An 11,607-nucleotide genomic window follows, 5' to 3' on the forward strand; every position below is an offset into this window, starting at 1 on the left:
TACACTCCTGACTTGTGCCTTGTAGATGGAGGGCAGACTTTCGGGAGTCAGGAGATGAGTTACTTGCCGCAGGATTCCTAGCCTCTGACCTGCTCTTGTAGCCACAGTGTTCTGAACAGCATTTATCCATCACCGTCAACCAGCACCACTAAAATAGATTATCCAAACATTTATCACAATGCACGGACTTTGTTGCTTGCAAATTGGCTGTTGAGTTTCCCTAGATTGCCTGCATTTCCTTACAATGACTACACTTGAAAATTTCATCATTAGCTTTCAATCACTTTGGGACATTCTGACCTGAAAAGGTGCCATAAAAATGTAAGTTTTTCCTATTTTCTAGATGTTGTGGTTTATTGGTTACTTAAGTAATGCTGATGTTATCACATTACCTTTACAAATCAGCTCCATAGTAAAGGCATCTTTAAATAATTAATCTCACTATCCATCAATGGTTAAAATTAATTAGGGATTGAGTATTAATACTTAATGTCATTATTTCAAGTTGTATCTGTTATTTTGTACAGGATGTACAAGAATGTGACTTGCTTCTAGATTGTGTGGTACTGGGTTTAGCTGAGAAAACTTTGGTGGGCATGTAAAAAGGCGATAAAAGATCTGCCTTCACAGCTGTGGGCCAGAATTTTTCCGTTGGCGAGCTGGGGGCGGGGCCTACTCACCGATGCAAAAATGACCCGGGATGATGTCAGGGGTTCCCTCCAAAGTCATCCCGCCCCAATTAAATATTCAGGAAGGCGGGCGGACAGTGCAATCAGCTGTCCACCCGCTGACCTGTAGGATAATTACGCCAATTAAAGGCCCTGCCTTTTAAGGCTGGCGGGCAGGCCAGGAGCCTCAGTGGGCATTTGAAAAAACATGAAACCTGATCCACTGGTGGGATGAGGTTTCATGTCTGTTTTAAAAAACTTTAATAAACTTTATGTGATATTTGTTAACATGTCCCATCTTGTGTGACATCGTCACATGAGGGGGACATGTTAATATTTTTTTTATTTTTTTATTTTTGAATTTTATAAAACTTTCAGCGATCTCCCTGAGAAAGCACTTAGTCTCAGGGAGATGTGCGCTCTTTCGTGCGCATATGCAAAAGAGCACACTTTGACAGTTGGGGAATCCCTCCCTACCCCGCACAGGAAATGCATAGCGCTTCTTGTCAGGCAGCCCTCTGGGCGGGTCAACTCAAAATGGCAGTGAGGCCTGTTTTGGCAGCATCGATCGGCTGCCCGCCTGCCCATCAAGGGCAAAATTCTGCCCGTGGAGTGTACACCCCACTCAATTTTCCCTCCTATTGAAGTTGATTTGAATATTATTCATTTTACATTCGTAAAGTTGCAAGTTCTGCTCATACATTCTAATCTATTACATTGCAAAAATCAGGGAAACTTTTGGAACATTATTGGATCAAGATAACCTGGGATTTGGCTTGGATTTTTGTGGAGTTGTGGACACCCCACACATCTTCCAAAGGTCCCGCACTAATTTCTGACATATCCCATTTTCACTGTTAGCAGAAAGGGGGTGTGGTGTGGCTCTCACATTAGGGAAATCTGAACTCAACATGGCCATTTGAACTCAGTGTTGTTCAACAGACCCCATTTTCTATATCAAGGACCTTAACCCGTAGTGTTGGATTTATGAATTTTGAATAGACATAAATGCTCTTGAAGGGCAGATGAGATCTGTAGAACTGTCAAGGCTGTGAAATTATTTAAATCCCTAGCCCTTTTGAGGATAACAAAGCTTATCTGTGTCAGTGAGAAGTATAAAATAAACTATACTAGCAGTTACAAAAGCAGTTTGTTGTCATTAACCTACGGCTATCATGTAATTATTAATACTTGGCTGGTTTCCACAACCTATCATTATCTCAGTGGGGCACATAAGTTCAGAATTTGACTAACAGTTCAAAGAGATTATTACAAGATTCATTGTTTGTGGTATGGGATTATGAATATAAGTTTGTTTATTTTAAATAAGGGATTGAATACTTAAGGGAATTTAAATGTTTTAATTGGACTTTCATGAATGGGAGTGCTGTAGTAATTGGTGAGGGCTGTAATAGGTATTTAGAAATTTATTTTGTTTAATTTCGATGTGGCTCCTGAGGTCTGCCCATGGTGGATACAGGGTAAATTGGCATGGAGCTTGTAAGGGCAAAGGGTGATAGGTAAGTTTGCATGAGTTGGCAGTAAGTTGGCATGGTGATAGGTAGGGGCATGGGTTTACATGGAGGCTAAAAGGGGCAATGGTGGCACATGGGTTGGCATGAGTTGGCATTAAGTTGACATGGGGACTATAAGGGGCCATGGTGGTGGGTGGGGGTTCTGAGTTGGCATGGAGGTTATGAGGGGTCATTGGGTGTAGGTGGGTAGCATGAGTTTTAATGAATGGGGCAAGGAGGGTGTGAAGATGGATGTTGTTATTTTAACATTTTTGGGAATATGGTGGTATTCTGGAAAGAAGGCTGTGTGTGTGTCCATGATTCATTAAACTGGGGGAAGGTTCATAGAGACAGCTTGTCTATGGGAACTGAGAGATGAAAGGTAAAGGCGCTAGATGCATACCTTTGTAATGAGAGGTTATGGTGAAGTTGGAATTGCAAATTAATAAATTGCATTAGGTGATGGTGAGGACTTGACTTTTCAGCAGTTAAATTTCAAGGGTAGTTTAATAGACTTCTACAACTTACAAAAGTTTCATAAGTAAACAAGGAAAGGTTGTTAAACTTTATTTGACCCGAAAGTGGAGGCAATCAGAAGACGTGAAAGATTTTTATATTTTGTAAAAGTTGAGTTCAAAGAGGTGCTTAGGACAATGGAGTCTAGGATGAAAGGGAAAAAAGGATATTTAAAGAGAGATGTTTAGTTGAGTTGTAGTGGCTGTGTGGGGGAGAAGTCCTGAGACCAGGTCTCTGCTGAGAAAAGTTGTGAATTTGAAGCAGCCATCCAGTTTCAAGCCAGTTAGTAAGAAATGAAATTAAATCGATAGCAAGAAATGACGTAGGGTCAGATGATGTAGAATCTATGTTGGTAGAGTTGATGAACCTCAAAGGTAAAAAAACCATAATAGGAGTAATGTACAGGCCTCCGAACAGTAGTCAGGATGTGGGGCACAAGATACACCAGGAGATAGAAAAGGCATGTAAGAAAGGCAAGGTTACAGTGATCATGGGGGGTTTCAATATGCAGGTAGACTGGGAAGATCAGGTTGGTAATGGATCCCAAGAAAAGGAATTTGTGGAATGTCTATGAGATGGCTTTTTGGAGCAGCTTGTGGTGGAGCCCACTAGGGAACAGGCAATTCTAGATTTAGTGATGTGTAACGAGGCAGATTTGATAAGGGACCTTAAGGTGAAGGAACCCTTAGGAGGAAGTGACCATAATATGATAGAATTTACCCTGCAATTTGAGAGGAAAAAGCTGGAATCAGATGTAACAATATTACAGTTGAATAAAAGCAACTACAGAGGCATGAGGGAGGAGCTGGCCAGAATTGACTGGGAGATGAGCCTAGCAGGAAAGACAATGGAACAGCAATGGCAGGAGTTTCTGGGAGTAATTTGGGAGACACAGCAAAAATTCATCCCTAGGAAGAAGAAGCATACTAAAGGGAGGACGAGGCAACCATGGCTGACAAGGGAAGTCAGGGACAGCATAAAAGCTAAAGAGAAAGCATACAATGCAGCGAAGAGCAGTGGGAAACCAGGGGATTGGGAAGCCTACATAGACCAACAGAAGACAACTAAAAAAGAAATAAGGAGGGAGAAGATTAAATATGAGGGTAAACTAGCCAGAAATATACAAGAAGATTGTAAGAGTTTTTTTTAGATATATAAAGGGTAAGAGAGAGGCAAAAGTGGACATTGGGCCGCTGGAAAATGACGCTGGAGAAGTAGTAGTGGAGAACAAAGAAATGGCGGAGGAACTGAATAGGTACTTTGCGTCAGTCTTCACTGTGGAAGACATGAGTAACATCCCCAAAGTTCAAGAGAGTCGGGGGCAGAGGTGAGTATAGTGGCCATTACCAAGGAAAAGGTGCTAGGAAAACTGAAAGGTCTGAAGGTGGATAAATCACCAGGACCAGATGGATTACACCTCAGAGTTCCGAAGGAGATAGCTGAAGAGATAGTGGAGGTGTTATTGGTGATCTTTCAGGAATCACTGGAGTCAGGGAGGTTCCCAGAGCACTGGAGAATCGCTAATGTCACCCCCCTGTTTAAGAAGGGAGTGAGGCAAAAGACAGGAAATTACAGGCCAATTAGCCTGATCTCGGTCGTTGGTAAGATTTTAGAGTCCATTATTAAGGATGAGATTTCAGAATACTTAGAAGTGTGTGGTAAAATAGGGCAAAGTCAGCATGGTTTCATCAAGGGGAGGTCATGCCTGACAAATCTGTTAGAATTCTTTGAGGAGGTAACGAGTAGGTTAGACAAAGTAGAGCCAATGGATGTTATCTACTTGGACTTCCAGAAGGCCTTTGACAAGGTGCCGCACAGAAGGCTGCTCAGTAAGATAAGAACCCATGGTGTTAGAGGCAAGGTACTAGCATGGATAGAAGATTGGCTGTCTGGCAGGAGGCAGAGAGTGGGGATAAGGGAGTCCTTCTCAGGATGGCGGCCGGTAACTAGTGGAGTTTCGCAGGGGTCAGTGTTGGGACCACAACTTTTCACTTTATACATTAATGATCTAGATGAAGGAACTGAGGGCATTCTGGCTAAGTTTGCAGATGATACAAAGATAGGTGGAGGGACAGGTAGTATTGAGGAGGCGGGGAGGCTGCAGAAGGATTTCGACAGGGTAGGAGACTGGGCAAAGAAGTGGCAGATGGAATACAACGTGGGGAAGTGTGAGGTCATGCACTTTGGTAGGAAGAATAGAGGCAAAGACTATTTTCTAAATGGGGAGAGAATTCAGAAATCTGGAGTACAAAGGGACTTGGGAATTCTAGTCCAGGATTCTCTTAAGGTTAACTTGCAGGTTGAGTCGGTAGTTAGGAAGGCAAATGCAATGTTGGCATTTATTTCGAGAGGACTAGAATATAAAAGCAGGGATGTGCTGCTGAGGCTTTATAAGGCTCTAGTCAGACCACATTTAGAATATTGTGAGCAATTTTGGGCCCCGTATCTCAGGAAGCATGATCTGGCCCTGGAGAGGGGAGGTTCACGAGAATGATCCCAGGAATTAAAGGCTTAACATATGAGGAACGTTTGAGGATTCTGGGTCTATACTCGATGGAGTTTAGAGGGGGGATCAGATTGAACCTCACAGAATACTGAAAGGCCTGGATAGAGTGGACGTGGGGAAGATGTTTCCATTAGTAGGAGAGACTAGGACCTGAGGGCACAGCCTCAGAGTAAAGGGAAGACCTTTTAGAACAGAGATGAGGAGAAACTTCTTTAGCCAGAGAGTGGTGAATCTATGGAATTCATTGCCACATAAGGCTGTGGAGGCTAGATCATTGAGTGTATTTAAGACTGAGATAGATAGGTTCTTGATTGGTAAGGGGATCAAAGGTTAAGGGGAGAAGGCGGGAGAATGGGGCTGAGAAACTCATCAGCCATGATTGAATGGCAGAGCAGACCTGATGGGCCGAATGGCCTAATTTCTGCTCCTATGTCTTATAGTCTTATGGTGAAGTCATGTGGCATGCTTTATTAAATAGCAGCAGCTTTTGCCTTGGGTAATATTACTGGATTTTTATGGTTACAAATCTATAAAGGAGCTGTTGCCAAGTATTTACTCGCGTGTTCTGACCAAGTGGGTTTCTTTGGGGAACATCTTATAAGACTGTTTCAACTGTGTAATTTTAATCTTGTGTGGTTAATTTGTTTTTCATCGTTAATAAATCTTTTAATTTTAAAATCCAATGTGTTACTGGGATTTTATGCTTTTGGGATCAGTTGTTTTCACCTCATTTTCAAAATACAAGACAAAAGTTATGATCTGTAAGACAAGCTTCCCTCTGGGATTTGGCTTGCTCAGCAAATAACAGTGGCTATGGTCGTAACAGAGAGTGAGGGGTGTAAGGGGTGGGGCTAGAGAGCCTAAAATATGAGTAAGTAACTGGAAGGAAGACCCAAAGAACCGAGACAGGCCATTTAAACAGCCCTCTGCAGCCCCTGTAGCCACCTCTGATCTGCGTCCAGGGGCAGTAACTCTGACTCCATCCCACTCCTGCACTCACTTCCCCAGAATGAAGGTCCTGCTGTTTACCCAAGTTTCGCCTGAGGTGGGTGTGGCAAGCCAGGAAATTCCTGATCCACTCTATTCATCTTGGAAACGAAAATCCAGACCTGTCTTTTATTTTCTTATACTTGACACTCCAGCTCTTCTTTTGCTTCTCCCTCTATCTTTTTTTTTCCTTTGAGTAGCATAGTTTAACTGAGTCTCGCAGCCTGCATTTGTGGTGGGGTTTATGAACCACATAAAGCTTTCCTTTTCTCATGACCCCTCTCTTTTTACCATCCCTTTCGCATCACTGCCTCTTCCTCATTAAACTTTTTCAACTCCTTTATCTTGTCCTTCCCTGCTCCACTGTTACCCATCTATAACCCTCCATCCACTTCCCCTAATCCTACACATTCCTAGCAAATTGAGTTGTTGCCAATAGCTATGTATGGTACCCCTCATCAATTTATTTCCATCTTCCCCTTCCACCTTTTACCCTTCCTCCCTACCTGCATCCCTCAGAGGTTGGCTGGCATTTTCAATTCTGGGTTGGGATACTTCAGTTCTGAATAATGACACTGTACAGTGTGTTCCAGACACGCCTGCCTAGATTTTTAACAGCCAGGCCAATTAATGGCAGAGCACAGACTTGCCGCCCAGTTAGAGACAGCTGGCAATCACCCCATGCTGGAGAGCCAATGGATGGCTCTACAGTGCTGATACCTCGGCAAACCTTCCGGCCAAGGAGCAAGTTTCAGATTGGTGAGGGACAAAGAGAGGGCGGGTCTTTGAAGATGAGATCAGTTTTTTAAAATTCAAATTGGCCACAATTACCTGGCCACGATCATGGAGGGACAACCCCTTGATGGGACAGACAACAACCACACTTGTGGCCCAGGAACCGTTATTGGTCGGGGTAAGGTGGGGTGGGGTGGGGGGTGGGGGGTCCCCCCCTCATGTGAGCTATTGCCCTCCCCAACCTCCTCACTTTGCAACCTGAGCCCATCATGTTGGCATGGCCACCCATATTGCTGACTGAAAACCCAGTCAGCACAGAAACTAATTATCAATTATTTTCTGGATCGGTTGCCTACCACTTCTTAGTGGACAGCCGATCTGATACTGAGCTGCCTCATTGTAAATGATTCAGGGTTGGGATTATGATGGTGAACCAGCATGGAGGCCTGCTGGAGCAATTGCGTGCCTGCCTGCCTTCAATCCAGACTCCACACTAATTTTAAAAACTGGGCCTTTGCTTGCTTTCTGAATTCAGTTTTTTTAAAATTCAGCTTTATTAGCTGAATTCAGTTTTTTTTTAAAGAATAAAATTAGAATGAGGAAATACAGAGGAAAAGGCACATAGAATGTGTTATATGTATTAACAATTAGAAGTTCTGTCTCACTATTGTAAACAATTGGATTTTTGTATCAACAAAGCACAGATGAAATAATTAGTTGGCTGCAACATTCAATGTTTTTCTAAAAATTGAAATATAATTTGCTTGTAGAAAGATAATCAACTTAATGTGCAATCTGAAATTGTTGAACACAAAACAAAAACTACAACAGATATATATCTATATTCAGTATATTCCTCACACACGCAGACTCTCTTTCTAAAGCAAATTTAATACAAAGTATATCTAAACAAAGGTTTTGAAATTTGTCCTTTACCTTTTCTTCAAATAATTCTGGAAAAATTACTGAACAGAGACTGTTGACCATATTGAAATGTCTGTAATGCTCATTGATGATATTGAAGCATCTCATCATCTATATGGAAAAGTTGAATATGATTGCTCTTTTTGTGATGGCCATTTTGAAATGTTTTATAATGTTCTTTCAGGTATTTTATGAATTAAGTATATTTTTCCAAAAGAAAAGTAAGAAACTAAAGAAAAATATTTGTGCAGTGCAGTTGACTGAATGGCATGGATGCATCCTGGGATGCCCATGTACCCTGCAGATGTGTAGAGTGCACGTTCCAAATTCGGCTCCCAGCATTGCAGCTTATTCAAATTCAAGTATAGACTTTTGAGAGAAGCTTAGGCCTTGAAGTAAAAGGCAAAAAGGACAACTCAGTTGTTAAATTGAAACATGTTGTTGTGAAAATTATAATCTTTACACTTTAACATTAGATACTTGGTACTTGAGTTATTGAGAAAAAAATATTGATTGAAAATTTTCAGATGTGAAAATCAGAGGGAGAAATTTCGAAAAGCATATTGAACAATTTATGGAACAAAGATGGGTCCACCTGGTGGCTGGGTTGGGCAATAATATTTTAATACAGTTTCCATTAATTGTAAATATAGGAATTTATAATGGAAAAGTCATGGCTAGATACGTTGCAGCAGACTGTAAAATTTTGTAGACAGGAACAGCACATAGGTGCAAGATTTTAAAATTATTTTTATTTCTCTCATTACATATTATGTTCAACATAATAAATGACGTGTTCACAATAATCCTGGGTTTTCCAGAAACAATAACAATTTCTGAGAATGCTAACAAGTTTGGTTACACCTCTAACCTTCAGCGTGCTGTACCATCAGCCCCATAAATAAAATTCTCAGTTTAGAAAATTTCCCAAGCTGCTGTTTAACACAGAACTTAGTCTTAACTACCAATTACACATCAAAAAATTACATTTAATTTCTTTTAGCTACTGTCGGTGAGAAATCTTTCCATATGCACAGGCAAAAAATACTTTCTTAATATTTTCATACCAGGCATAATTTACATTGTATATTAAAGTGACAGCTTGTTTCAGTGGTTGTTTGTACTTTCTCCTGTCAAATGGCTGTGGGTCCAAACCCAACTGTCGGAATTAAACATATAACAGAAGCTGACACATTGGTGCAATACTGAATGTGCTGCAATAATGATTGTGCCATCTTTCAAAAGAATGCATTGAACTGAAACTGAGACTTCAGCCAGAAGTGCCAAGTGGGTGACCCATCTTGGCCTCCTTCTGAGGTTTTCAGCATCACAGAGGCCATTCTTAAGCCAATTCAATTAACTCCATGTGATAGCAAGAAATGGCTGAAGGCACCGGATACTTGCAAGAGATTCCCACTCCCGTTCCCCTTACAAATGGTTCTTGGACTTTAGGATTTACGAAGAACAAATTACACAGGCACAGGGCTTGCCTCAACCAAAGATTATTTTTTATTCAGTGCACTGTGTCCCTATTACAGATACCTCTAATCTAGTTCAGACAACACAAACACAAAGTTACACAAAAATTAAAATCAACTAGTCTCAGTGCAAACCCTTCTGCGATTAGCTGTGATGGATGCCCCCAGTTCCCAGCTGACCCTTCCGTGATTTGACATTGGTTCCTAGTTCAACCGGCAAAGTTACCACAACTTGCTAAAACCTTAATAGGATTATGGGCAAAACACTAGGTCATAGTCCCAAACCCTTACACAAACCCCAGACCCAAACCACTATAACTTGGCTGGAATAATCTCCAACCCGCCTGGTCCGTCCAGTGTTGATTGTGGGCTTGAGTCTTTTTTTTAGAAAAATATACTTTATTCATAAAGTATTGGAAAGAACATTACAAAACATTTCAAAATGGTCATCAAAAATGTACAATCATATTAAAGTTTCCACATAGATCATGAGGTGCTTCAATACAATCAATGAACATTATTTCAATCTGGTCATTACAGACTGTACAGACAATGTAGATTAAGTTATCTACATAGATCGTGTTGTACTCTGAGGTGCTTCAATACAATTGTGATACATGTAGTATTCACTGCATACATTCAATGTGACTCATACAGCTCAAGGGATCTACACAATTCCCAGCCCCTCGGTGGACTATGGCAGAAAGGTCTTAGACAGCAACCTTTCCCCATTGCACCTTTGTGGCGGCCACCCCAAGCTTTAGTACATCCCTCAGCACATGGACATTGGAATGTGCCAGTCTGCAAAACTTGGTTGGGGACAACTCTTTGCACTGGAAGACCAACAAGTTTTGGGCAGACCAAAAAGCATCTTTCACTGAGCTGATGGTACTCCAGCTGTAGTTGTTGTTTGTCTCGGTGTGTGTCCCTGGGAACAGCCCGTAGAGCACAGAGTCCTGAGTCACAGCACTGCTTCGGATGAACCTTGACAAAAACCCACTGTATCTCTCCCCAGACCTTCTTTGAAAAGGCACATTCCACAAGGTTGACCATTCCTGACCCTTCTTTCAACTGCAGCATCCCACTCCGGTTTCGTCCTCCTTTATTATATTCCATATCACAAATATCACAGATACAACTCCTGTTGTCATCCTGTTGAATCACCCGGTGTTTAGTGCCTTGTCATCCTTTAATTTATTCCATGCCCTGATCTAGGCAGGGCTGTTGACATATCCTGTTCTCATGTTATTTCCACAACAGGAAACATTGGACCCCACCCCATGGTGAGGGATCTCCGGGTCCAAAGGTGATGGGCATGTCAATGCTTATCCTCCTTCCTTGACAGGAGTGAATGGCACTGTGTACTGGCCATTGTCTGGGATCATTATGCTAATGGAATTCTCAATTTTTTAATTTGGCAATGTGATGGCATCCGTCTTGCACCACTGTGTATGATTCAGTCCTTTAACCAAGTCAGGCAGAAGCAGTTACCTTGCATCATTATTGTGATAATGCTCTCCTTTCCAGTCTCTTATTTGTATCAGTTCTGTTGCGATGATTTGAATTCACCCTTTACTGCATAGCCTACCTCTGCATGTTTGTGCTGAGGTTTGGCTTTTATTTTACAGTTCTTATGTCCATGGGTTTTGGGGGTTTTCATATTCTATAATTTTCTCAGTTGGAGGGGATTCCAATCCTACAAACTGCGAAGACTATGGGCCCTAACAACATTCCAACAATAGTACTGGACTTGTATTCCAGGACGAGCAGCGCCCCTAGCCAAGCTGTTCCAGTACAGCTACAACACTCTACCCAGCAATGTGGAAAATTGCCCAGGCATGTGCTAAACACAAAAAACAGGACAAATCCAACCCATCCAATTACCACCCTACCAGTCCACTCCCGATCATCAGTAAAGTAGTGGAAGGAGTCATCAACAGTGTTATCAAGCGGCATTTGCTCAGCAATGGCCTGCTCACTGATGGCCAGTTTGTGTTTCATCAAGGCCACTCAGCTCCTGACCTCATTAGCTTTGGTCCAACCATGGACAAAAGAGCTGAACTCCAGAGGTGAGGTGAGAGTGACTATCCTTGACGTCAAGGCAGCATTTGAAAGATTCTGGCATCAAGGAGCCCTGGCAAAACTGAGGTCAACGTGAATCTGGGGAAAACTCTCCACTGGTTGGAGTCATTCCTAGCACAAAGAAAGATGGCCATGGTTGTTGGAGGTCAATCATCTTAATCCCAGGGCATTGTTGCAGGAATTCCTGTGGGTTGTGT

The sequence above is a fragment of the Carcharodon carcharias genome, chromosome 4 (assembly GCF_017639515.1).
Source record: "Carcharodon carcharias isolate sCarCar2 chromosome 4, sCarCar2.pri, whole genome shotgun sequence".
Classification (NCBI taxonomy): domain Eukaryota; kingdom Metazoa; phylum Chordata; class Chondrichthyes; order Lamniformes; family Lamnidae; genus Carcharodon; species Carcharodon carcharias.